The sequence below is a fragment of the Ovis aries genome, chromosome 4 (assembly GCF_016772045.2).
Source record: "Ovis aries strain OAR_USU_Benz2616 breed Rambouillet chromosome 4, ARS-UI_Ramb_v3.0, whole genome shotgun sequence".
Lineage (NCBI taxonomy): Eukaryota > Metazoa > Chordata > Mammalia > Artiodactyla > Bovidae > Ovis > Ovis aries.
Window position 1 is genome coordinate 6686422 of NC_056057.1, and position 24198 is coordinate 6710619.

Genomic DNA, 24198 nt, shown 5'->3' on the forward strand with positions numbered 1-24198 from the left:
TTCCCCTCTCCCACAGAGTCCAAAGACTGTTCTGTACATCTATGTCTCTTTTGCTGTCAGACTGTCAGAATGAACTTTTAAAATAAAACCTTTCAGGGCTAGGAAAGCCATCAGTTCAGTTCAGTCACTCAGTTGTGTCCGACTCTTTGTGACCCCATGAATTGCAGCACGCCAGGCCTCCCTGTCTATCACCAACTCCCAGAGTTCACCTAAACTCACGTCCATCGAGTCAGTGATGCCATCCAGCCATCTCATCCTCTGTTGTCCCCTTCTCCTCCTGCCCGCAATCCCTCCCATCATCAGACCTCCCATCATCAGACACCTCGCATGAGGTGGGTGGCCAAAGTATTGGAGTTTCAGCTTTAGCATCAGTCCTTCCAAACAACACCCAGGACTGAACTCCTTTAGAATGGACTCAATCAATAAAGGACAGAAATGGTATGTACCTAACAGAAGCAGAAGATATTAAGAAGAGATGGTAAGAATACACAGAAGAACTGTACAAAAAGATCTTCACAACCAAGATAATCACGATGGTGTGATCACTCACCTAGAGCCAGACATCCTGGAATGTGAAGTCAAGTGGGCCTTAGAAAGCATCACTACGAACAAAGCTAGTGGAGGTGATGGAATTCTAGTTGAGCTATTTCAAATCCTGAAAGATGATGCTGTGAAAGTGCTACACTCAATATGCCAGCAAATTTGGAAAACTCAGCAGTGGCCACAGGACTGGAAAAGGTCAGTTTTCATTCCAGTCCCAAAGAAGGGCAATGACAAAGAATGCTCAAACTACCACACAATTGCACTCATCTCACATACTAGTAAAGTAATGCTCAAAATTCTTCAAGCCAGGCTTTAACAATACGTGAACCTCAAACCTCCAGATGTTCAAGCTGGATTTAGAAAAGGCAGAGGAACCAGAGATCAAGTCGCCAACATCCGCTGGATCATGGAAGAAGGAAGAGAGTTCCAGAAAGACATCTATTTCTGCTTTGTTGACTATGCCCAAGCCTTTAACTGTGTGGGTCACAATAAACTGTGGAAAATTCTGAAAGAGATGGGAATACCAGACCACCTGATCTGCCTCTTGAGAAACCTATATGCAGGTCATGAAGCAACTGTGAGAACTGGACATGGAACAACAGACTGGTTCCAGATAGGAAAAGGAGTACATCAAGGCTGTATATTGTCACCCTGCTTATTTAACTTCTGTGCAGTGTACATCATGAGAAACACTGGGCTGGGAGCACAAGCTGGAATCAAAGATTGCCAGGAGAAATATCAGTAACCTCAGATATGCAGATGACACCACCCTTATGGCAGAAAGTGAAGAGGAACTAAAGAGCCTCTTGATGAAAGTGAAAGAGGAGAGTGAAAAAGTTGGTTTAAAGCTCAGCATTCAGAAAACAAAGATCATGGCACCCAGTCCCATCACTTCATGGCAAATAGATGGGGAAACAGTGGAAACAGTGTCAGACTTTACTTTTTGGGGCTCCAAAATCTCTGCAGATGAAATTAAAAGACATTTACTCCTTGGAAGAAAAGTTATGACCAACCTAGACAGCATATTAAAAAGCAGAGACATTACTTTGCCAACAAAGGTCCATCTAGTCAAGGCTATGGTTTTTCCAGTAGTCATGTATGGATGTGAGAGTTGGACTGTGAAGAAAGCTGAGCACTAAAGAATTGATGCTTTTGAACTGTGGTGTTGGAGAAGACTCTTGAGAGTCCCTTGGACTGCAAGGAGATCCAACCAATCCATTCTGAAAGAGATCGGCCCTGGGATTTCTTTGGAACAAATGATGCCAAAGCTGAAACTGCAGTACTTTGGCCACCTCATGCGAAGAGTTGACTCATTGGAAAAGACTCTGATGCTGGGAGGGATTGGGGGCAGGAGGAGAAGAGGACAACAAAGGATGAGATGTCTGGATGGTATCACTGACTCGATGGACGTGAGTCTGAGTGAACTCTGGGAGTTGGTGATGGACAGGGAGGCCCGATGTCCACAATTCATGGGAGTGCCGCGATTCATGGGGTCGCAAAGAGTCAGACATGACTGAGCGACTGAACTGAACCTAACTGATGGACCTAACATTCCAGGTTCCTATGCAGTATTGCTCTTTACAGCGTTGGATGTTGCTTCTATCACCAGTGATGTCCACAGCTGGGTATTGTTTTTGCTTTGGCTCCATCCCTTCATTCTTTCTGGAGTTAATCTCCACTGATCTCCCTGTAGCATATTGGGCACCTATCGACCTGGAGAGTTCCTCTTTCAGTATCCTATCATTTTGCCTTTTCATACTGTTCATGGTGTTGTCAAGGCAAGAATACTGAAGTGGTTTGCCATTCCCTTCTCCAGTGGACCACATTCTGTCAGACCTCTCCACCATGCCCGCCCGTTTTGGGTGGCCCTGCAGGGCGTGGCTTAGTTTCATTGAGTTAGACAAGGCTGTGGTCCTAGTGTGATTAGATTGACTAGCTTTCTGTGATTATGATTTGTGTGTCTGCCCTCTGATGCCTCTCACAACACCTACCGCCTTACTTGGGTTTCTCTTACCTTGGATGTGGGGTATCTCCTCACGGCTGCTCCAGCAAAGTGCAGCCGCTGTTCCTTAACCTTGGACGAGGGGTATCTCCTCACAGCCGCCCCTCCTGACCTTGAACATGGAGTAGCTCCTCTTGGCCCTCCTGTGCCCGTGCAGCCACCACTCCTTGGACGTGGGGTTGCTCCTCTCAGCCACCACCCCTGACCTCGGGCATGGGGTAGCTCCTCCCGGCTGCTGCCCCTGACATCGGGCGAGGGGTAGCTCCTCTCGGCCATGCTTCTGCACGGTCTGTCACAGCCGGCGCACTTCTGCATGGAAAGCCATTCCAAAAGCTATCACAGCTTTTGCCTAACAGATCGAAGTAAATTCCTCCCTTCTGAAGGTCTCCAAAATTCCTTGAGATTTCTCTACCTGTTATTGAGATAACCTTTCTAACTTATCTGATAAAGTTACTGGAAACTAAGAGCATCCAATCTCTGGAGGTTTTAGATACAGAGAAAAGATAAATGTTTCAATTTGTTTATAAACTATGTCTTTTAATTGGGATCTTTAAACCCAATTTACTATAACTACTCTTATTGTCAAGTTCAAGTGCATCATCTCACCATTTTATGTTTCCCCAACTTGTTTTTTGTTCCTCTTTTTCTATTTTTCTGCATTCGATTACATCAGTTGAAGTGTTTGTTCTTCTACATATCTGCCTTATTGACCTGTTACAACTCTCTGTGTTTTTATTGTAATGGTTATTTTAGGTTTCTAGTGGTTGTCATTAATTTATCACAGTCTGTATTTATTATTATACCACTTCATATAAAGTATAAGCATCTTAAAATATACTTCCATTTCTTCCCTCCTTATTGTTGACATCTATCCAGTTTAGCTTACCTGTGTCACAAATTCCACATTATGTTGTTCTGCTTATTAAACAGTTTATCTTTTATGGGGATGTACATAATAAGAAAAAGTTACATGAATTTGTTGTTCAGTCACTAAGTCATATCCGACTCTTTGTGACCCCATGAACTGCAGCACACCAGGCTTCCCTGTCCTTCACTGTCTCCCTAAGTTTGCTCAAATTCATGTCCATTGAGTTGGTGATACCATCCAACCATCTCATCCTCTGCCACCCCCTTCTCCGCTTGCCCTCAATCTTCCCCAGCATCAGGGTCTTTTTTAGTCAGTCGAACCTTCCCGTCAGGTGGCCAAAGTATTGGAGTTTCAGTTTCAGCATCAGACCTTCCAGTGAGTATTCAGAGTTGATTTCCTTTAGAATTGACTGGTTTGATCTCATTGCAGTCCAAAGAACTCTCAAGAGTCTTCTCTAACACCACAGTTCAAAAATATTAATTCTTCAGCACTCAGCCTTCTTTATGGCCCAACTCTCACATCCATACATGACTGCTGGAAAAACCATAGCTTTGACATATATGGACATTAGTCAGTAAAGTGATATTTCTGATTTTTAATACGCCTTTTATATTTTTCTTCCAAAGAGCAAGTGTCTTTTAATTTTGTGGCTGCAATCACCATCTGAAGTGATTTTGGAGCCCAAGAAAATGAAATCGGACATTGTTTCCACTTTATCCCCATCTATTTGCCATGAAGTGATGGGACCAAATGCTATGATCTTCAAATTGTGAATATAGAATTTTAAGTCAGCTATTTAGTCTCCTCTTTCACCTTCACCAAGAGGCTCTTTAGTTCCTCTTAGCTTTCTGTCATTAAAGTGGTATCATCTGCATATCTGAGGTTGTTGATATTTCTGCCGGCAGTCTTGATTCCAGTTTGTAAGTTATCCAGCCCAGCGTTTTTTATGATATATTCTACATATAAGTTAAATAAGCAGGATAACAGTATACAGCTTTGACATACTCGTTTCCCAATTTTGAACCAGTCCATTGTTCCATGTCCAGTTCTAACTGTTGCTTCTTGACCTGCACACAGGTTTCTCAAGAGGCAGGTAAAGTGGTCTGGTATTCCCATTTCTTTAAGAATATTTTGCAGTACTTACCCATCTAATTATCCTATCCATTAGTTTTCATTCTTGGTGTAGACTCAGTTCCATGTACAATTCTCTTCCTGTGGCCTGAAGGATTTTATTTAACATTTCTTCTGGTGTGAGTTTGCTACTGATGAATAGTCATATTTTTTTGTTTTCATTTTTGAACAGTTTTGTATACTGGATATTGAACATATTTAAATGTTGAACCCTGTCTTCTCACTTGAATTGTTCCAGTTGGAAATCTGTATCATCCTCATTTTGTTCCTCTATGCAACATGTGCGTTTATTTATTTTTTTTTGAGAATTCTTTTAAGATTTTCTTTTTATTTGTATTTATTTATTTTTTAAATTTTTATTTTTACTTTATTTTACTTTACAGTACTGTATTGGTTTTGCCATACATTGACATGAATCCACCACGGGTGTACATGTGTTCCCAAACATGAACCCCCTCCCCTCCTTAACATCTCTCTGGTCACACCAGCCCCAAGCATGCTGTATCCTGTGTCGGACATAGACTGGCATTTGATTCTTACATGATGCTACAGGGTCGTCATTGCCATCTTTTCTAAATTCCATATATATGTGTTAGTATACTGTATTGGTGTTTTTCTTTCTGGCTTACTTCACTCTGTATAATCGGCTCCAGTTTCATCCATCTCATCAGAACTGATTCAAATGTATTCTTTTTAATGGCTGAGTAATACTCCATTGTGTATATGTACCACAGCTTTCTTATCCATTCATCTGCTAATGGACATCTAGGTTGTTTCCATGTCCTGGCTAGTGCTGCGATGAACATTGGGGTACATGTCTCTTTCAATTCTGGTTTCTCCAAAAGTGGCTGTACTAGTTTGCATTCCCACCAACAGTGTAGCATTTATTGCTTGCCGATTTTTGGATCGCAGCCATTCTGACTGGTGAAGTGGTACCTCATTGTGGTTTTGATTTGCATTTCTCTAATAATGAGTGATGTTGAGCATCTTTTCATGTGTTTGTTAGCCATCCATATGTCTTCTTTGGAGAAATGTCTATTTAGTTCTTTGGCCCATTTTTTGATTGGGCTGCAGAAGTTGCTTGTATATTTTGAGATTAGTTGTTTGTCAGTTGCTTCATTTGCTATTATTTTCTCCCATTCAGAAGGCTGTCTTTCACCTTGCTTATATTTTCCTTTGTTGTGCAGAAGCTTTTAATTTTAATTAGATCCCATTTGTTTATTTTGCTTTTATTTCCAATATTCTGGGAGGTGGATCATAGAGGATCCTGCTGTGATTTATGTCGGAGAGTGTTTTGCCTATATTCTCCTCTAGGAGTTTTATAGTTTCTGGTCTTACATTTAGATCTTTAATCCATTTTGAGTTTATTTTTACAAGTGGTTGACCAGTTTTCCAGCACCACTTGTTAAAGAGATTGTCTTTACTCCATTGTATATTCTTGCCTCCTTTGTCAAAGATAAGGTGTCCATATGTGTGGATTTATCTCGGGCTTCCTATTTTGTTCCATTGATCTATATGTCTGTCTTTGTGCCAGTACCATACTGTCTTGATGACTGTGGCTTTGTAGTAGAGCCTGAAGTCAGGCAAGTTGATTCAGTTCCATTCTTCTTTCTCAAGGTTGCTTTGGCTATTCGAGGTTTTTGTATTTCCCATTGAATTTTGTAAATTGCTTTGGGTAGTATACTCATTTTCACTATATTGATTCTTCCAATCCATGAACATGGTATATTTCTGCATCTATTAGTGTCCTCTTTGATTTCTTTCATCAGTGTTTTATAGTTTTCTATATATAGGTCTTTAGTTGCTTTAGGTAGATATATTCCTAAGTATTTTATTCTTTTCGTTGCAATGGTGAATGGAATTGTTTTCTTAATTCTTTTAGCTCTAGTAATTTTCTAGTGGAGTCTTTAGGGTTTTCTATGTAGAGGATCATGTCATCTGCAAACAGTGAAAGATTTACTTTTCCTTTTCCAATTTGGATTCCTTTTATTTCTTTTTCTACTCTGATTGCTGTGGCCAAAACTTCCAGAACTATGTTGAATAGTAGTGGTGAAAGTGGGCAACCTTGTCTTGTTCCTGACTTTAGGGAAATGCTTTCAATTTTCACCATTGAGGATAATGTCATATATAGCTTTTATTATGTTGAGGTATGTTCCTTCTCTTCCTGCTTTCTGGAGTTTTATCATAAATGGATGTTGAATTTTTATTGAGATAATCATATGGTTTTTATTTTCAATTTGTTAATGTGGTGAATTACATTGATTGATTTGCGGATATTGAAGAATCCTTACATCCCTGGGATAAAGCCCACTTGGTCATGGTGTATGATCTTTTTAATGTGCTGTTTTGAGGAATATAAATATGACGCATTTTGGTGTTGTTTTTTTCATGATTCTTTGTTAGTAGTTTGTTGTTGAGTTTCTTGGATTTGTGGACTAAGTGATCTTCAAATTTGGAAAATTGTATTTATTCAAGTAATTTTCCTATTAACTACTTTTTTTCCTTCTGAGATTCCAATTAAACGTGTATTAAACTGACTGATATTTCCCTCATCAATCAAATTAATGGCATCTCTGAAAAGCCTCCAACTAGTATCACACCTAGTTGGGAAAGCCTGTGGGCCCTGACACCTGGAAGAGAAAGGAATGCCAACTCTCACCACTTTCGGTGAGTACTTTTCTGAACATTCTAGGAAGGCTGATAAGAAATCAAGAGCATGAAAACTGTCAATAAAGCAGTGAAACTGTCTTTATTCCTATGTGAGAAGAATGGGTATGAAAAAAATCCTAAAAATAAAAAATAAACACTTAGAACTATGAGTTTTAGCAAGGTCACACTAAAGTGATTTAACTAGAACATAGGCCAAGCTTCCTGTGAAGGCCTCGACAATCTATTGTCTTTGCTTTGCTCAGATATATCTGTTATCAGAATTTGATATTTTTTACCTCAGTTTAGGGTTTTATGCTTTCAACCCTATTGTGGCAGTCAAGACTAGCAAATAATTGGTTTGCATGATAACCAATGAGTAGTGTCTTAAATAATTTCTGCAGCTTGCTTTGTTTGGGCTCAACGCTGACATACAATTTAGTATACATGTTGAAATTATGCAGTTTAATGACTTGGACTGTATTCATCCATGAAACTACTACTGTGATCAAGAAGAGGATCTCTGCCATAATCCTGAACTTTGTCTATGCCTTTTTGTAATCAGTCCTCTTTCAAAATCCATTCCCAGGCTAACTTTGATATTATGCTCTGTATCACTACATATTTACATACATTTTATAATTTTTAATAAGTGGACTCATACAGTATATAATCTTTGTCTGAATTCTTTCACTCAGCATAATGATTTTGAGGTTCATCAGTATTATTGCATATAGTAATAGTTTGCTCCTCTTTATTGCTGAGTAGTCGTCCATTGTATGGATATACCACATTTGTTTATCCATTCAGCTGATGATGGACATTTGGGTTGTTTCCAGTTTTAGGCCATTACAAATAATGCTGCTATGAACATTCCTGTACAAGTCTTTGTGTGGACAATACCTATGACTGCGATTGCTGGGTCATACGGTAAGTTTATGTTTAACTTTATTTTTTTTAAAAGCCAAATTATTTTTAAAGTGGCTATAAAATTTTCATGTTCTACCAGCAAAGTTGTGGAGTTCCTGTTGTTCTATTTAATAAATATCTTCCAAAGCATAGAGTAGTCACACTTTTTAATTTTAACCATTCCAATGTGTGTATGTGTAGTGATATCTCATTGTGGTTTTAATTTTAATTTTCCTTTTAACAAGATATTTTCAAGTTTCTATTGGTTGTTGGTTTTCTTTTGCACAATGTCTGTTAAAATATCTTTGTAATTTTTAAAGTGGGTTATTTGTCTTACTGAGTTGTTACAGAGTTCTTAGTTTAGTATGGACAAAAGTTATTTTCTGATATATATACTATGAATATATTCTTCCAGACTAAGGCTTGCATTTTTGTTTTTAAAGCAAAAAGTTGAAAAAGTCCCATTTATTATTATTTTTTTAATTCTGTGGTTCATGTGTTTTTGTGATCTAATAAAACTTTTCCTACCCTAATGTCACAAAGATTTTCTACTGTGCTTTATATTTAGTACTTTTGGGTTGAGCATTTAAGTCTATGCTTGAATTAATATTTCTGTTTGGTATGAGGATAAGGGTCAGTATTCATTTTTCACTATACAGATAGCCTATCTTGGTGATCCAGAACCATTTGTGGAAGACTTTTCTTTTCTCATTAAATTTGCCTTGGTGCGTGCTGAGTTGCTTCAGTTGTTTCCGACTTTGTGTGACCCTATGGACTGTAGCCTGCCAGACTCCTCTGTCCATGGAATTCTCCAGGCAAGAATCCTGGAGTGGGTTGCCATACCTTCCTCCAGGGGTCTTCCTGACCCAGGGATTGAACCCATGTCTTGGTTCTTTACCACTAGCGCCACCTGGGAAGCTCCTTGGTACTGCTGTCAAAAAGTCAAAAATTCAACTGAATTAATTCTGGTCCACTTATCCTTATATTTATCATTTCACCCATACCATGTGTCTTTATTAATGTAGCTTTATCGTAAGTACTGTATTTAAAAATTTCTTTGCTTATTCTATGTTTCTGAATTACTATAGCATATAAGAATACGGTTGATTTTTAAATATTAACCTGGATCCAGTGTCCCTGTTTAATTCAAATGATGAGAACTCATAATTATTTTCTAGACCCTATATATATTTTTTCAAGAATAAATATATCATCTTCAAATAAATTTTATTTTTTTCTGATATTTGTGCCATTTTTTTCCTTTACTTGTTTTATTGCCAAGACTAGGTCTTCCAATACAGTGTTGAGTAAAAATAGGCATTCTTATCCTGTTCCCAATATTAGAGATAACTTTTCTTTTTCATTTTCAGAATGATATTAGCAATAGGACTGTCTTAGATATTGTAGTCCCCTACAATTATTTTCTTTTTTTTAAGATGTATTTATTCATTTTTGGCCATACTAGATCTCATTGCTGTGTGCAGGCTTTCTCTAGTTGTAGCAGGCAGGAGCTACTCTTTGTTGCAGTGAACAGGTTTCTCATTGCAGTAGCTTCTCTTGTTGAAGAGCACAAGCTCTAGGTGTGCAGGCTCAGTAGTTGTGACTCATGGGCTTAGCTGCCTGTAGCATTTGGGATCTTCCTAGAGCAGGGATTGAACATGTCGCCTGCATTGGCAGGCAGATTCTTAACCACTGTACCACCAGGGAAGCCCAGTCTCCTGCTCTTCTGAAGTCATGATCATGAGTAGTTAATGAATTTTGTTCCATTCTTTATCTGAATTAAAAATATATATATTTTTATTATATTAGTATAGAAATTTACATTGGTTGATTTTCTAATGTTGAACTAACTTTGCATTCCTGAGATAAACTCTACCAATTGTGATCTTTTATTCTTTTGACTTACTGTTTTATTTCATTTGTTAATATTTATACCTTTTTCAGCAAGAGTATTCATCTATTTTTTTAATGTCTTTGTCATGTTTATGAAATACAGTTATGTTAGCATCATAAAATGACTTGAGCAATTTTCCCTCCAACTTTATTTTCCAAAAGAGTTTCTTTAAAACTGATATTATTTCATCTTTCAGAATTTGATGGATTACTCAGGAAGGTGATCTGTTTCATTGATCTTTGTGTCAGTTTTTCTACCAAAACTTCTGTTGTATTGTAGCTACTGAGTACTAAGATTGGGTAGTGTGATTCTCTTTTCTTCTCTTGCAAAGTTGCCTTAGCTATTCTAGCTCATTTGTTTCTTCTTATAACATTTTCAATTAGTTAAGCTGCCTTTTTTATATTATTTGATTATTTAAAGTATTATAGTTAAAACATTTAATGCCATTTTAGTTGTGTTTGATTCATTTAATTTCCTGTTTGACAGTACTGTTTATATGTTTTTGGTAGTCTAAAGACTATACAAATTTAAAATTTCATTGTCTACTTAAGAGTTGATATTACACCAATCCACAAAAATGTAGAAACCTTACAATGCTTGAAATCCCTTATCTGGCAACCATCTCACTGGCATTTATTTTATAATCATATTTATTACTTATTGGTACACTGAAAGGGCTTCCCTTGTGGCTCAGTTGGCAAAGACTCCACCTGCAATGTTGGAGACGATGGGTTGGGAAGATCCCCTGGAGAAGGGAAACGCTACCCATTCCAGTATTCTGGCCTAGAAAATTCCTTGGACTGTATAGTCCATGGGGTGGACATGACTGATTGACTTTCACTTTCACTTTTCACACTGAAAAGTTCTCCAAACCCTATTGTGATTTTTACTTTTAATAATTTTACATACCTTAAATAACTTAAGGAGAAAATAGTCTTTCATATTTATCCAGATGTTTTCCATTGCTGATGGAGGTTTCCTCTTCCAGATGTTATGTCTGCCAGATATTATCTTTCACATAGTATCTTTCAGATATTATATCATCTAAAAGAATTTCCTCAAGCAATTCTTGTAGAGCAGGTATGCTGGTGGCAAATTCTCTTACCTTTTCTCTGTCTAAAGATGACACTTCTCTATCTGTAGATCTCTGTTCTTCATTTTTTGATGGATATTTTGTTTGAGTATAGCATTTTGGTTTGAAGCTTTTTTTTTTTTTTTTCAGTTCTTAAAACTGTTGTTCCACTGTCTTCTGACCATTGCAGACTCTGATTTAAAATCTGTAGTCACTTGAATTGTTGTTTCCTTGTATATAATTTGTCATTTCTGTCCAACTGCTTTCTGGATTTTTATTATATATTGTCAACCTTTTGAGTGTGATGTTTTTAGACATTTAAAAAAATAATATCTGTTTAGGATTCTATGAGATCCTTGAATCTGTGAATTTGTCTTTCATCAAATTATGTAATATCATTTATATATATTGCTAGATTACTATTGCTCTTTTCTTCTTCAATATTGACAGTGATACCCATATTATGCCTATTGCTACTGTAATATAGGTGCCTGAGGGTTTACTGTTTTTCAGTGTTTTCTCTCTGTTCTTCAGTTTATTTATTTATCTACCTTAGAATAATATTGTCTGATAGTTCAAGCATCTGTTATCTTGAGGTTAGCATTTATCTTTTCTCTTGTTAATGCTAATGCTAAGTCACTGTAGTTGTGTCCAACTCTGTGTGACCCCATAGGCGTCAGCCCACCAGGCTCCTCCGTCCCTGGGATTCTCCAGGCGAGAACACTGGAGTGGGTTGCCATTGCCTTCTCCAATGCAGGAAAGTGAAAAGTGAAAGTGAAGTCACTCAGTCGTGTCCGACTCTTCACTACCCCATGGACTGCAGCCTACCAGGCTCCTCCGTCCATGGGATTTTCCAGGCAATAGTATTGGAGTGGGGTGCCATTGCCTTCTCTTGTTAATAGGTCACATTTTCTTGGATTTTTGGATGTTGATTTACTTTCTATTATAACATTATAACTAGTGAATGTTATGTTGTGTATCCTCTGAATTCTGTTATAATCATCTGGAAAAGGTTGATGTTTTTGTTTTAGTAGGAAATCTAATTCAAATCCAGTTCAATCCTCAAAGACTTTGTTTTGCTGGTTTGGGGTCTTTTCCCTGATTATATGTTGAGGAGTTGGACAGTGATTTGTATAGTTTCAGATCTAAGTTTAGATCTCTAAAGTCTTTGTATGTTGGCTTGGGTCTATGTAGTGTACATGTGCCACAGGAATTTTGCTGAGTCTTGTACAGGCTCATATACAGAAGTAAGGGAACTCTTTCTTAACATCAGTTGCCTCTAAGACATCCCTCTCACCCTGTTGTCTCTCTGGGCTTTATTCCTTGATTCCATTGACCAAAAGTGTACCACGTTTTCAGTTGAAGTTTTATCTGCCTGTACAGCAGTGCTTTGCAAATCAGTCAACCTTGGTGGCATGGTTGAGAGAGAAAACTAAAATAAATGAGACACTTATCTTGGTGTGAGTTGCTTCTCTTAATTACCTTTACAAACTCACCTAAAGTCTTTGCTTTTTAGAGACCCTCAGGTAGTTATTTTTTAGTTCTAGTTTTAGTCATAACCGTTGGGCTAAAAGGGCACTAGCCCATTCAGCATTTGGCATTAGACCACCACCACAGCCGAACTGTAGCTCCCTGTGGGAAGAGTTGTAATTAAAACGGTTAATTGACAAAGTGCTTTTTGGGTTTTCTGGGTCCATTTTTATAATTTTATGCGCAAGATATTTGTCCATTTTCTTTAAATGGTCAAATCTATTCCACAAACTTACCAGTATTTATCTTATTTTACCACTAATGTCATAGAATCTGTAGTGATATTTCATCCATCATTCTGGTGTACTCATTTATCTTGACTAATTTGTTCCTGGTTTTACAAGCTCTAGTTGGAAATTTATGAATTTTATTAATATCTTCAAAGAGCCAACTTTAATTTATTGAATTTTTCATTTGTCTGACTTCTTTCTTATATCTGATCTTACTTTAACATTTAAAAAATATTATTTTTGCTTTCTTTCTCATCTGAAACAATGTGCTCCACTTTCTTTAGTGTAAGATAACAGCATACTACATTGATTTTATATCTTTTTCTTTTTTTATATAAGTATTTAAGGCTATAGGTTTTTTCCTGCCCTTGTTTACCTTCATCCCACTATTTAAGTTCTTCACTTGGTACAAAATGTTTTCTAATTTTCTTTGTAATTTTATTTGTCCCAGGGCTCTTTTTGTAGTATCCTATTTATCTCCCATATAATTGATCATTTCCAGTGTATCTTTGTAGTGTTGATTTCTAACTATTTTTTTTCCTGTTTCAAAAACATGTTGTATATTACTTGGAATTTTTAGTTGTTTTGAGAAGTGTTTTAAGGCTCAGGAAATGGCCCATCTTGATGAATGTTCCCATGTCCTCTTTAAAAATATTTATTCTGGCATTTAAGGTAGAAGTCAAGTTTTCTTTATCTCTGTTGTTCTGGTTTCCACTTGTTAAACTAATTTGTAAGAGTGAAATGTTGAAACTCAAAGTTGTAATTGTGGATTGGACTATTTCTCTTTTATCAAGTATTTTGAAACTCAGTAATTAAGTAAATAGGCACCTAGGATTGCTATTTTTTTTCTTGATCAGTTGAGTCTCCATCATTATGTACTGTTGCACCTTTTCATTCCTGATGTACTGGTTGCACTGAAGTCCACTGTGTTAGATATTAATAATCACTCCAGCTTTCTGATGTTTGGTGCTTATGTCTTGTGCCAGTTGAGACAGACTGTGTTAACATCTGTTTAACCATTTGACAGAGATGTTGATAACATCTTTTGATATGCAGAAATTTTACTTTTAATGAACTCCAGTTTATCTATTTTTTAAAAATTTTGTTGCCATATCCAAAGGCATGAAGATTTAGCCCTATGTTTTCTTCTAGGACTTTCTAGCTCTTGTAATTAAGTCACAGTTGATATCTGTATGAGGTTAAGCATCCAACTTCATTTTTCTGCTTGTAAAAATACAAATTTCTCAGCACCATTTATTGAGGATACTAATTTTCACATTGAATGGGCTTGGCACCCTTATTAAGAATCAGTTGGTAATAAATGAATAGGTTTATTTATATTCCATTGGTCTATAGGTCTGTCTGTTTTGATTACTAGTGCTTTGTAGTATGTTTTGAAATGAGGATATATGGCTCCTCCAGGTTTGTTGTTTTTCAGAACTGTGTTTTAGCTATTCAGGACCATTTGCAATTTAATATGAATTGAGAATTGGCTTTTTAAAATTTCTTTCTTAAAAAACCCTGGTGGTTTTTCATAGAGGTTGCATTGAATCACTAGATTGCTTTGTGTACTATTGACATCTTAATATTAAGTCTTCCTACTGTGAACACAGAATGAATTTCCATTTATTTAGGTCTCCTGTTGTTTCTTTCAGTGGTGTGATGTAGTTTTTAGTATTTTACCTCTTTTTTCCTAGTTTGGTTTTGTTGTTTGATTATTCCCTTTTTTATGTGTTTTCTTGCCTCTTTTTCACCCGTCATAATTTTTCTGTAGGTTCCAAATATAGTGATTTTATCTTATTTGTTGCTAAATAATATTATATTCCTGTAAAATTTGTCTTCTTTCTTTTCAGATGTAAATAATACATTATCGAAGACAATTTGATCATTTCTTTTCTAATTTTATTAGATGTTCTGGTTCAATATTCAGTCTAAAACTGTTCATTTTATATGACTCTGCTAAGTGCACTACCCAATGCCTTTTGAATATGAATTTTCCATTCTGGTTGTTGGGAACAGACACTGTTCCTCTTCAGCCTGAGTGATTGCCAGTTACCGTTTCCTCTAGTGTTATCAAAATTGATAGTCCTTTCACCAGATTCAGGTCACTTACTCAGACACGTACGCTGGCTTCTGTTGTTATATTCAAGCAAGATGTTCTACTCATTTCCAGAGCCCTCTGTTTCTGAAGTTCTCTCCTTTCTGATTCATGGAAAGAATGCTAACTGCATTTTTCTTCTTGGACTTCAGGTTTTTCTCTTCAGTTCAGGGACTTTGCCCAGCTGCACCTCAGTTTCCTTTGCCATAATTTGGAAACTCACTGAAGGCAATAAGCTACAACAATTGTTGTTGTTCAGTCACTAAGCTGTGTCTTAACTCTCTGTGACCCCATGGACTGCCGCACACCAGGCTTCCCTGTCCTTCACCATCTCCTGGAACTTGCTCAGACTCATATCTGTTGAGTCAGTGATGCCATCCAGCCATCTTGTCCTCTGTCGTCTGCTTCTCCTCCTGCCTGCAGTCTTTCCCAGCATCAGGGTCTTATTTCTAATGAGTCAGTTCTTTGTATCAGGTGGTCAAAGCATTGAAGCTTCAACTTCAGCATCAGTCCTTCCAGTGAATATTCAGGGTTGATTTCCTTTAGGATGGACTGATTTGATCTCCTTGCTGTCCAAGGGACCCTTTAAGAGTCTTTTCTAGCACCACAGTTCGAAGGCATCAATTCTTTGGCACTCAGCCTTTATTGTCCAGCTCTCACAGCAGTTGTAGAGCTCATGTATTTTGTTTCTTGTCTGTCCCTTCTGCTCACTGTCACTTGTGGTTTGATGTCTGATTTCTTGAAAATCATTTTCCATACATTTCTGTGGTTATTAATATGTTTTGGTTATATCAGGCAAAATGGTAAATAATTCCTTTTTTTAAACCTTTCAGGGTTTTTTAAAAATAAACTTTAAAAAACTTCTTTATTTTATGTTAGAGTATAGCTGATTAACAATATTGTGATAGTTTCAGGTAGACAGCAGAGGGACTCAGCCATATATATACATGTATCCATTTTCCCCCAAACCCCCTTCCCATCCAGGCTTCCACATAATGACAGCTTACTGTGAACAATGACAGCTTCTTGGTCTCCAAAGGTTTAGCTTCAGGAACAGGGACCAGGGACCAGGCTTGATCATTCAAGAGCTTTTTGTGTAGCAGAGTTTTATTAAGTATAAAAAGGGGCAGAGAAAGCTTCTCACATGGACATCAGAATTGGGACTGAGAATGCCCCCCTTGCTAGTCTGTACTTTTTCAATTGGTTTTATTACAGTAAATAAAAAGAATGTCTCAAGATTGTAAAGATCTTACCAGACCTATTCCCACAGTTTACATTTTAAGATAATGGGATTAGAACTAACAATAGAAAAATCTTACCAGACCCACTTCCATAATATACATTTCAAGATGACAGGATTAGTCAGAAGGGTCTTAAGGGGAAACACATCCTCAAGCAGGGTACATTGTTGTTATATAATCCTTAGTACAGAGTCTCTGATGAGTTGTTTTGTGTAATCATCAGCTCAGGCCTAAAAAAAAGTTTTATGTGACTAAGGAATGTAGAAAAAAAAGTTTCTCCTTTTCTCCTTCTTGAGAGAAAGCCCTAGACCCCTTTCTCCTCCTTGGGGACCCTAGACTTCTTATCAACCTACCTAAGAATTAACTCTCAATAACATTGAGCAGCGTTCCCTGTTCTGTAAATTACGAACTTGTTCAGTATCCATTTTAGATAATAGCAGTGTATACATGTCCACCCCAAACTCCCTAACTAACCCTTCACCCCATCTTTCGCCCTGGCAGCCGTTAAGTTTGTTCTCATAAGTCTGTGCGAGTCTGTTTCTGTTTTGTAGATAAGTTCATTTGTATAGATTGCACATATAAGGGATATCACATGGTATTTCTCCTGAATCTGACTTAACTTCACTCACTATGACAGTCTCTAGGTCCATCCATGTTGCTGCAAATGGCATTATTTCATTCCTTTTAATGGTTGAGTAGTATCTAGTTGCATATATATACCACATCTTCTTTATCCATTCTTCTGTCGATGAACATTTAGGTTGCTTCCATGTCTTGGCTACTGTGAACAGTGCTGGAGTGAACATTGAGATGCGTATATCTTCTTGAGTATTCATTCTCAAGTCTTGATTATATACTAAGAATGAAATTATTCTGGATTATATGGCAATTCTGTGTTTAACTTTTTGAGTACTTGTCAAACTGTTTAGCACAGTGCATGCAAAATTTTGCAGTGCTGCTAATAATATACAAGGGTGTGTTTCCTCAATGCTTGTTACTTTCCTTTAAGAAATTCTAGCTGTCCTTGTGTGTGAAGTAGTATCTTAGTACTGACTTAGTAATCTGTGTGTTCCCAAGTGACTAATGATACTGAGCATTTTTTCCTGTACTTCGGGGCCATTTGTATATCTTCAAAAAAAAAAGTCTAGGCAAGTCCTCTGTTCATTTTTTAAGTTGGGTTTTTGTCTTTTTGTTGTTGAGTTCTAAGGACTAACACATGTGTGATTTGCAAATATTTATCTATTCTCAGATTTTTTTTTCACTTTACTGATAATGTCCATTTGTGCATAGAAGTTTTTTCATTAAGTCCAGTTTATCTTTTTCTTATTTATTGCTCACGCTTTTGGTGGCATATCTAAGAAAAACTGTTGTGAAATCCAAAATTGTAAAAAAAGTCTACCACTTTTCTTTTTCTCAAAGAAAAAGATTTGAGGTAATTTTCAGAAAGCATTTTGAGTTAGGGGTCCAGACCTATTCTTTGCGTGTGGTTGTCTAGTTGTCCCAGGACCTTTCATTAGAAAGGTCAGTTTGGGTGATTTTGTCATCCTTGTTGAAAATCAGTTGCTGTTGATGAACAAGTTTATTTCTAGACTCTCAGTTCTATTCCATTTGTGTGCGTTCTATCATTTTATAGTACTATACTGTTTGATTATTGTAGCTTTGTAAGGAGTTTTGAAATTTGTAAGTGTGAGTACTCTAGCTTTATTCATTTTTTTTAGCACTATGTTATATATTTGAGACCCCCTTGAAATTCCATGTGAATTTGAGGATTGTCATTCCACCTCTTCAAAACAAGTTGGCAGGATTTTGATTCAGAATACACTGGATCTATAGATTGTTTTGGACTATATTGTCATCTTAATAATACTGTCTTCCAGTTCTAGAACATAGGATGTCTTTCCCTCTGTGTAGTTCTCTTATTTCTTACAGTAGTGTTTTATAATATTAATGCACAAGTTTTTCACCTCCTTGGTTAACTTTACATCTGAAATTTTGGGGATTATCATGTAGATAAAATTGTTTTCCTAATAAAGTTTTGGAAATTTTCACTGCTGATGTATAGTTGTAACTGATTTTTTGTGTATTGATGTTGTATCCTGTATGCTGAATTCCTTTTTTAGCTCTAGTAATAACTATGTATTCCCAGGTTTCTCTCCCTCTTTCCTACTCCCTCCCTCCCTATCCCCATCCCCTCTCTCTGCCATGTGTATATACACACACACAATCATGTAAGCTACAATTAGATAAATAACTTTTTCTTTTATAATTTAGGTGCCTTTTATTCTTTTTTCTTGCCTAATTGCTCTCTCTAGATCTTTCTGTAGAACATCCTTGCCTTGTTCTTTACCTTAGTGGGAAAACTTTCAATATTTAAGTATTAAAGATGCTGCTAGCTTTGCGTTTTTTATAAAGGCCTTTGTTAGATTGAATTTTTTGAATTTATTCCTAGTTTATTGAGTGTTTTATGATAAAAATTTTGGATTTTATCAAATTCTTTATCTGCGTCAATTGGGATGATCATGTAGTCCCCCCCTTCTGTTTGTATGGTATATTACTTTGATTGATTTTTTATACATTTAGCTACCTTTTTGGTTCCTGGGATATGTCCCACTTTATTACGGTGAACAGTATTTTCATATAGTGCTGCACGTTGTTACTAGTATTTTGTTGAGGACGTTTGCATCTGCATTCAAGAGTTATTGCCTTTTATTTCATTGTCTTAGTAATATCTCTGACTTTGATACCACAGATTGATTCAAAAGTGTTGCTTTCTGTTTCTGAAATAGTTTGAGAAGAATTGGTTTAATTTTTTTAACTATTTTGTAGTATTCATCAGTGAAGTCATCTTACCTTGAGATTTTTGTTATTGGAAGTTTTCAGTTAAGAACTGAATATCTTTACTTGTTACCGTTTTCTTTAGATTTTCTGTTTCTTCTTCAGTTGGTAATGCATGTGTTTCCAGGTATTTTTCATTTTTGTCTAGCTTGTAAAATTTGTTCATATATAATTTTTCTTAGAATTAGCTTATCCTTTTTACTTCTGTAAGTTTGGTAGTGATGTCCTGTGTTTTTTTCTGATTTTAGAAATTTGAATCTTCTTCTTTTTTTAAAATCTAGCTAGAAGTTTGTCAGTTCTTTTAGTCTTTACAAAACTTGACTTTTCTTTCCCTTGCTTTTCTCTATTTTTAAAATTCCCTCTGTCGTTAATATTTACTTTAATCTTTCCAAAAGGTTTTCTTCCTTCTGCCGCTTTTGATTTAGTTTGCTCCTTTCTCGTCCATTCAGGTATATGGTTGTCTTATAAATTTAGGCTCTTTCTCTTTTGTTTTTACAGTGTAGGCATGTAGTGATGATAAATATTCCTCTGCTTTCACTTAATCTCATATGGTTTGGTGTGTTCTGTTTTCCTTCTAATTCTCGATGTGTTTTCCAGTTTCCCTTTTGATATCTTCTTATTCTGGTGGCCTTTTAGGAGTGTGTTGTTTAATTTCTACATTTTTGTGAACATTCCACTTTTACTTATGCTACTGATTTCTTCAGTAGCTTCATTCTCTTGTGATTGTAGATGTTTTGTGTGATGCTGTTTCTTTTTAACTTATGAATAATTGTCTTATGTCCTAAAATATTGTCCATCCTAGAAAATAACCCACTGTACTTGATAAAAATGGGTATTTTGTTTCTGTAAATGAAGGGTTATATATATCTATTGAATTTAGTTGATTTATAGAGTTGTCAAATTCTGTTTCTTTTTTAATCCTCTATCTAGAAACTATCTATTATTGGAAGTGAGGTAATGAAATCTCCAATTATTATTGTAGAGCTATCTATGTCTCCCTTAATCCTGTCAGTGTTTGTGTTACGTATTTTCTGCACTGTTTTTGGTATGAAACAGTTTTGATAATTACTGTATCTTCTTGGTGATTTGATCCTTTTCAGTTCAGTTCAGTCGCTCAGTTGTGTCCGACTTTTTGCGACCCCATGAATTGCAGCATGCCAGGCCTCCCTGTCCATTACCAACTCCCAGAGTTCACTCAGACTCACATCCATTGAGTCCGTGATGCCATCCAGCCATCTCATCCTCTGTCGTCCCCTTCTCATCCTGCCCCCAATTCCTCCCAGCATCAGAGTCTTTTCCAGTGAGTCAACTCTTTGCATGAGGTGGCCAAAGTACTGGAATTTCAGCTTTAGCATCACTTCTTCCAAAGAAATCCCAGGGCTGATCTCCTTCAGAATGGACTGGTTGGATCTCCTTGCAGTCCAAGGGACCCTCAAGAGTCTTCTCCAACACCACAGTTCAAAAGCATCAATTTTTTGGTGCTCAGCCTTCAGGAATGTGTAATTTCCTTTTTTTCTTATAACAGTTTTGGACTTAAAGTCTATTTAGACTGAATAAGTCCCAGCTTTTTTAAAATTACAATTTCCATAGAATAACTTTTTCTCTTTCACCCTAGTTGCTTCATTTGGTCTAAAGTGAGTCTCTTCCAGAAACTGCATATAGTTGGATCGTGTTTTGTTTATTCATTTTGCCAGTCTCTATGTGTTCTGATTGTAGAGTTTAATCCATTCACATTAAACGTAATTACTGACAAGAAAGGACTTATTTCTGCTATTTTTCTGTTTCTTGTATCTTGCTTGTTTTTAAGACTTCTTCCAAAAACTACTTGTGAAAGTTTTTGCTTGATCACTCATTTTTCTTTAGTTGGATTGCCTTTTGGAGCTGCCAGTAGTCGTGCTGATGTTGAGCTATTCGTATTTTTTAGCTTTGATTTCTCCTCTTCATAATGAACAGTTTCCATAAATAAGTCTTTGTGCTTACTGACATATTCTGCTTTTGTCTTTATTCTGCCGTTAGGCACATCCAGGTTTGTTTGTTTTACTTCAGGCATTTTACTTTGGGATCTAAAATTTTTAATTGTTGTATTTTGAGTGAAGTGAGTGAAGTGAAAGTCGCTCAGTCATGTCTGACTCTCTGTGACCCCATGGACTATGCAGTCCTTGGAATTCTTCAGGCCAGAATACTGGAACGGGTAGCCTTTCCCTTCTCCAGGGGCTCTTCTCAACCCAGGGATGAAACCCAGGTCTCCTGCATTGCAAGCGGATTCTTTACCAGCTGAGCCACAAGGGAAGCCCAAGAATACTGGGTTGGGTAACCTATCTCTTCTCCAGTGAATCTTCCCAACCCAGGAATTGAACCAGGTTGGTGGTGGTTTAATCACTAAGATGTGACCACCTCTTGCGATCCCATGGACTGTAGCCCGCCAGGCTTCTCTGTCCATCAGATTCTCAAGAATACTAGAGTGGATTGCCATTTCCTTCTCCAGAGGATCTTCCTGACCCAGGAATTGACCCTGGGTCTCCTGCATTGCAGGCAGATACACTTAGGCTTGCTGCTTTAAAGTCTTTATGTGCTAGCTACCACATCTCCGTTATTTTGAATGTTTTTAATTAGAGTTTTTTCTCTTGACTATGTATTAATTTTCTGTATCTTTAACAATCTAATGATTTTTATGATATGCTGAACTTTATTGATAGTGCTATGTAGAGTCTTCTGGATTTTTCTTCCTCTAAAGAGTATTGATTTATATTTGAATAATATGCTAAATTCAAAATCTAAACTGCCTCTTCCACTGTGGGCAGAATCTTCTTTGTTCAGCTTTCTGACTCTTTCTGGTTTTGAACTTCTTACAATATCATTGAGTCATGTGAAGGCCACACATCAGCCAGTCATCTGCATGGAATTTATATGCAGCTTCTAGAACTCTTTTCTGTTTCTGCCTGTTTCCTTGAATTTCTGCCATTACTTACTTATCTCCTGGTGGCCCAGAAGTCTGTCATCTTATATTTTGTAGCCAGTCAGACATGATTTTTGCTACGGTTGCCACCGCCCGTGTGCCGTGTAGACTGGCTGGGGCTGCTGCTGACACAGGGCTACAACAGTGCTTTCGCCCAGCACAGCCTCCTTCCCTCAGACGAGCTGCCCAGTGTTTGCCTGCCACATAATGTATATTGCCTCTTGCAAACATTATCACTGGTTCTACAGATTGATTAACTCAGTATAGCTAGTACTAGAATGCTTTGCTACCTTTTTTTTTTTTTATCATTGTAAACATTTTCCATAGTACATTTTTTGGTTTAGTATTGTATAATCTAATTGTTTATTTTCTCCGTTTGCTCTTATAAAAGTCTTACTAGCATTACAACCAGGAAAAAATTATCTAGTAATTTATTATTTCAAATTTTGTTTCTTTACTCTCAGATCCATGAAATAAGGGTACATATGTGTGTGTATGTGTGTCTGTGTGTGTGTGTAGATACTTATATGTGTATGTATATGTATACTTACATGATGTATATATATACACAAATTTACATGTATATACACATATATGTTGCTCCCCTGGTGACTCAGATGGTTAAGTGTCTATCTACAATGTGGGAGACCTGGGTTCGATCCCTGGGTCAGGAAGATCCCCCGGAGAAGGAAATGGCAATCCACTCCAGTACTATTGCCTGGAAAATCCCATGGGCAGAGGAACCTGGTAGGCTACAGTTCATGGGGTCACAAAGAGTGGGACATGACTGAGCAACTTCACTTTCACTTTCACACATATATGTACAGTCACATAAATATATATATATGTCTTTTATAGGATCCTCTTTTTTATTTTACTATTCTGTTGTAATTAAATTTCTTGATATGAAGAGAGGGTAAGCAGCCTTCCTTTTTTCTTCTAATTGATTTGTCAAGTGACATAATCACTGAGGTTTTCTTTGTGAGTTCAGTGCAGGTATAGATTAATTTGTTTAAAATTTACATTTTTCCATCAACAGCATAAAGTTGAATTTTTAAAAATTCAGTCTGATAATCTGTCCAGTGATATGCTAATTTAACTGATTCATGTTATTGAAAATTGTATCTGTGAGATTGATTCACACTTTTGTGATTCTAGCACAATTAAATTTTTTTTTCTTTTCTGGGTATAATACTCTATTTTATGAATATATCAAGGGGGATATATCTGTTTTATTGTTGGTTGAAATTTCTTTCTACTCTTCAGTTTTTCTGCTGTGACAAACAGTGGTGTTGTGAGTATTTTTGTTTGTATATCATAGGTCTTTGGTGAATATTGGGTCTTAAGAAATACATTAAAATATGTCAAATTGGATCAATGCATCAAATTTAGAAAACACTTTTACAGCAAAAGTGTAGGACATATCCTATTGTTCTATATCTGTGCTAATTCTTGGCATGTTGTTGTTCAGTTGCCTACTTGTGTCTGACTCTTTGCAACCCTGTGACCTCCCTATCCCTCACCATCTCTCAGAGTTTGTCCAAGTTCATGTCCATTGCATCAGTAATGACATCCAGCCATCTAATCCTCTGACGTACCCTTCTCCTTCTGCCCTTAATCTTTCCCAGCATCAGGGACTTTTCCAGAGAGTCAGATGTTTGTGTCAGGTGACCAAAATGCTGGTGCTTCAGCATCAGTCCTTCCGGTGAATATTCAGGGTTGATTTCCCTTAAGATTGACTGGTTTAATCTCCTTGCTGTCCAGGGGACTCTCAGGAGTCTTCACCAGCACCACAGTTCAAAGGCATCAGTTCTTTAGTGCTCTGCCTTCTTTATAGTCCAGCTTTCACATCCGTACGTGACCACTGGGAAGACCATGGCCTTGACTGTATGGACCTTTGTTGGCAGAGTAATGTCTCTGCTTTTCAACACACTGTCTAGGTTTGTCATTCTTGACATAACCAAACTTTAAATATTGGCAATCTGATGAGTATGTCATGCATCACATTTTTATGGTAAAATATTTCAAAGATTTAGTATTTTAAGCATATTAAAAGGTACAAATTAGTGGCAGTAAGCATATTCACTTTGTTGTATGTTAATACCTTTCATGTCCAGAACTTTTTCATCTTCCTGAACTGAACTTCTGTGCCTATGTGACACTAACTCCCTATTTCCCCTCCCCTTCAGTGCTGGCAACCACCGTGCTTCTTTCTGTCCCTATAGATACGACTGCTCCAGACA

At 36.8% G+C, this 24198-nt stretch overlaps 1 protein-coding gene across 2 annotated transcripts in view; it reads left to right on the forward strand.

Annotated features, from left to right (window-relative positions):
* The window catches only part of ZPBP (zona pellucida binding protein), a 153606-nt gene that overhangs the window by 95157 nt on the left and 34251 nt on the right, over positions 1 to 24198 (forward strand). The window contains exons 8-9 of one of the 2 annotated variants that reach the window (XR_009600318.1): positions 7055 to 7211; positions 8030 to 8120. The exons of the other annotated variant lie outside the window; for it this stretch is intronic. The gene's annotated coding sequence lies outside the window, so the exon portion shown is untranslated. The remainder of the gene's footprint in view (positions 1 to 7054; positions 7212 to 8029; positions 8121 to 24198) is intronic. 2 annotated transcript variants of the gene reach the window in all.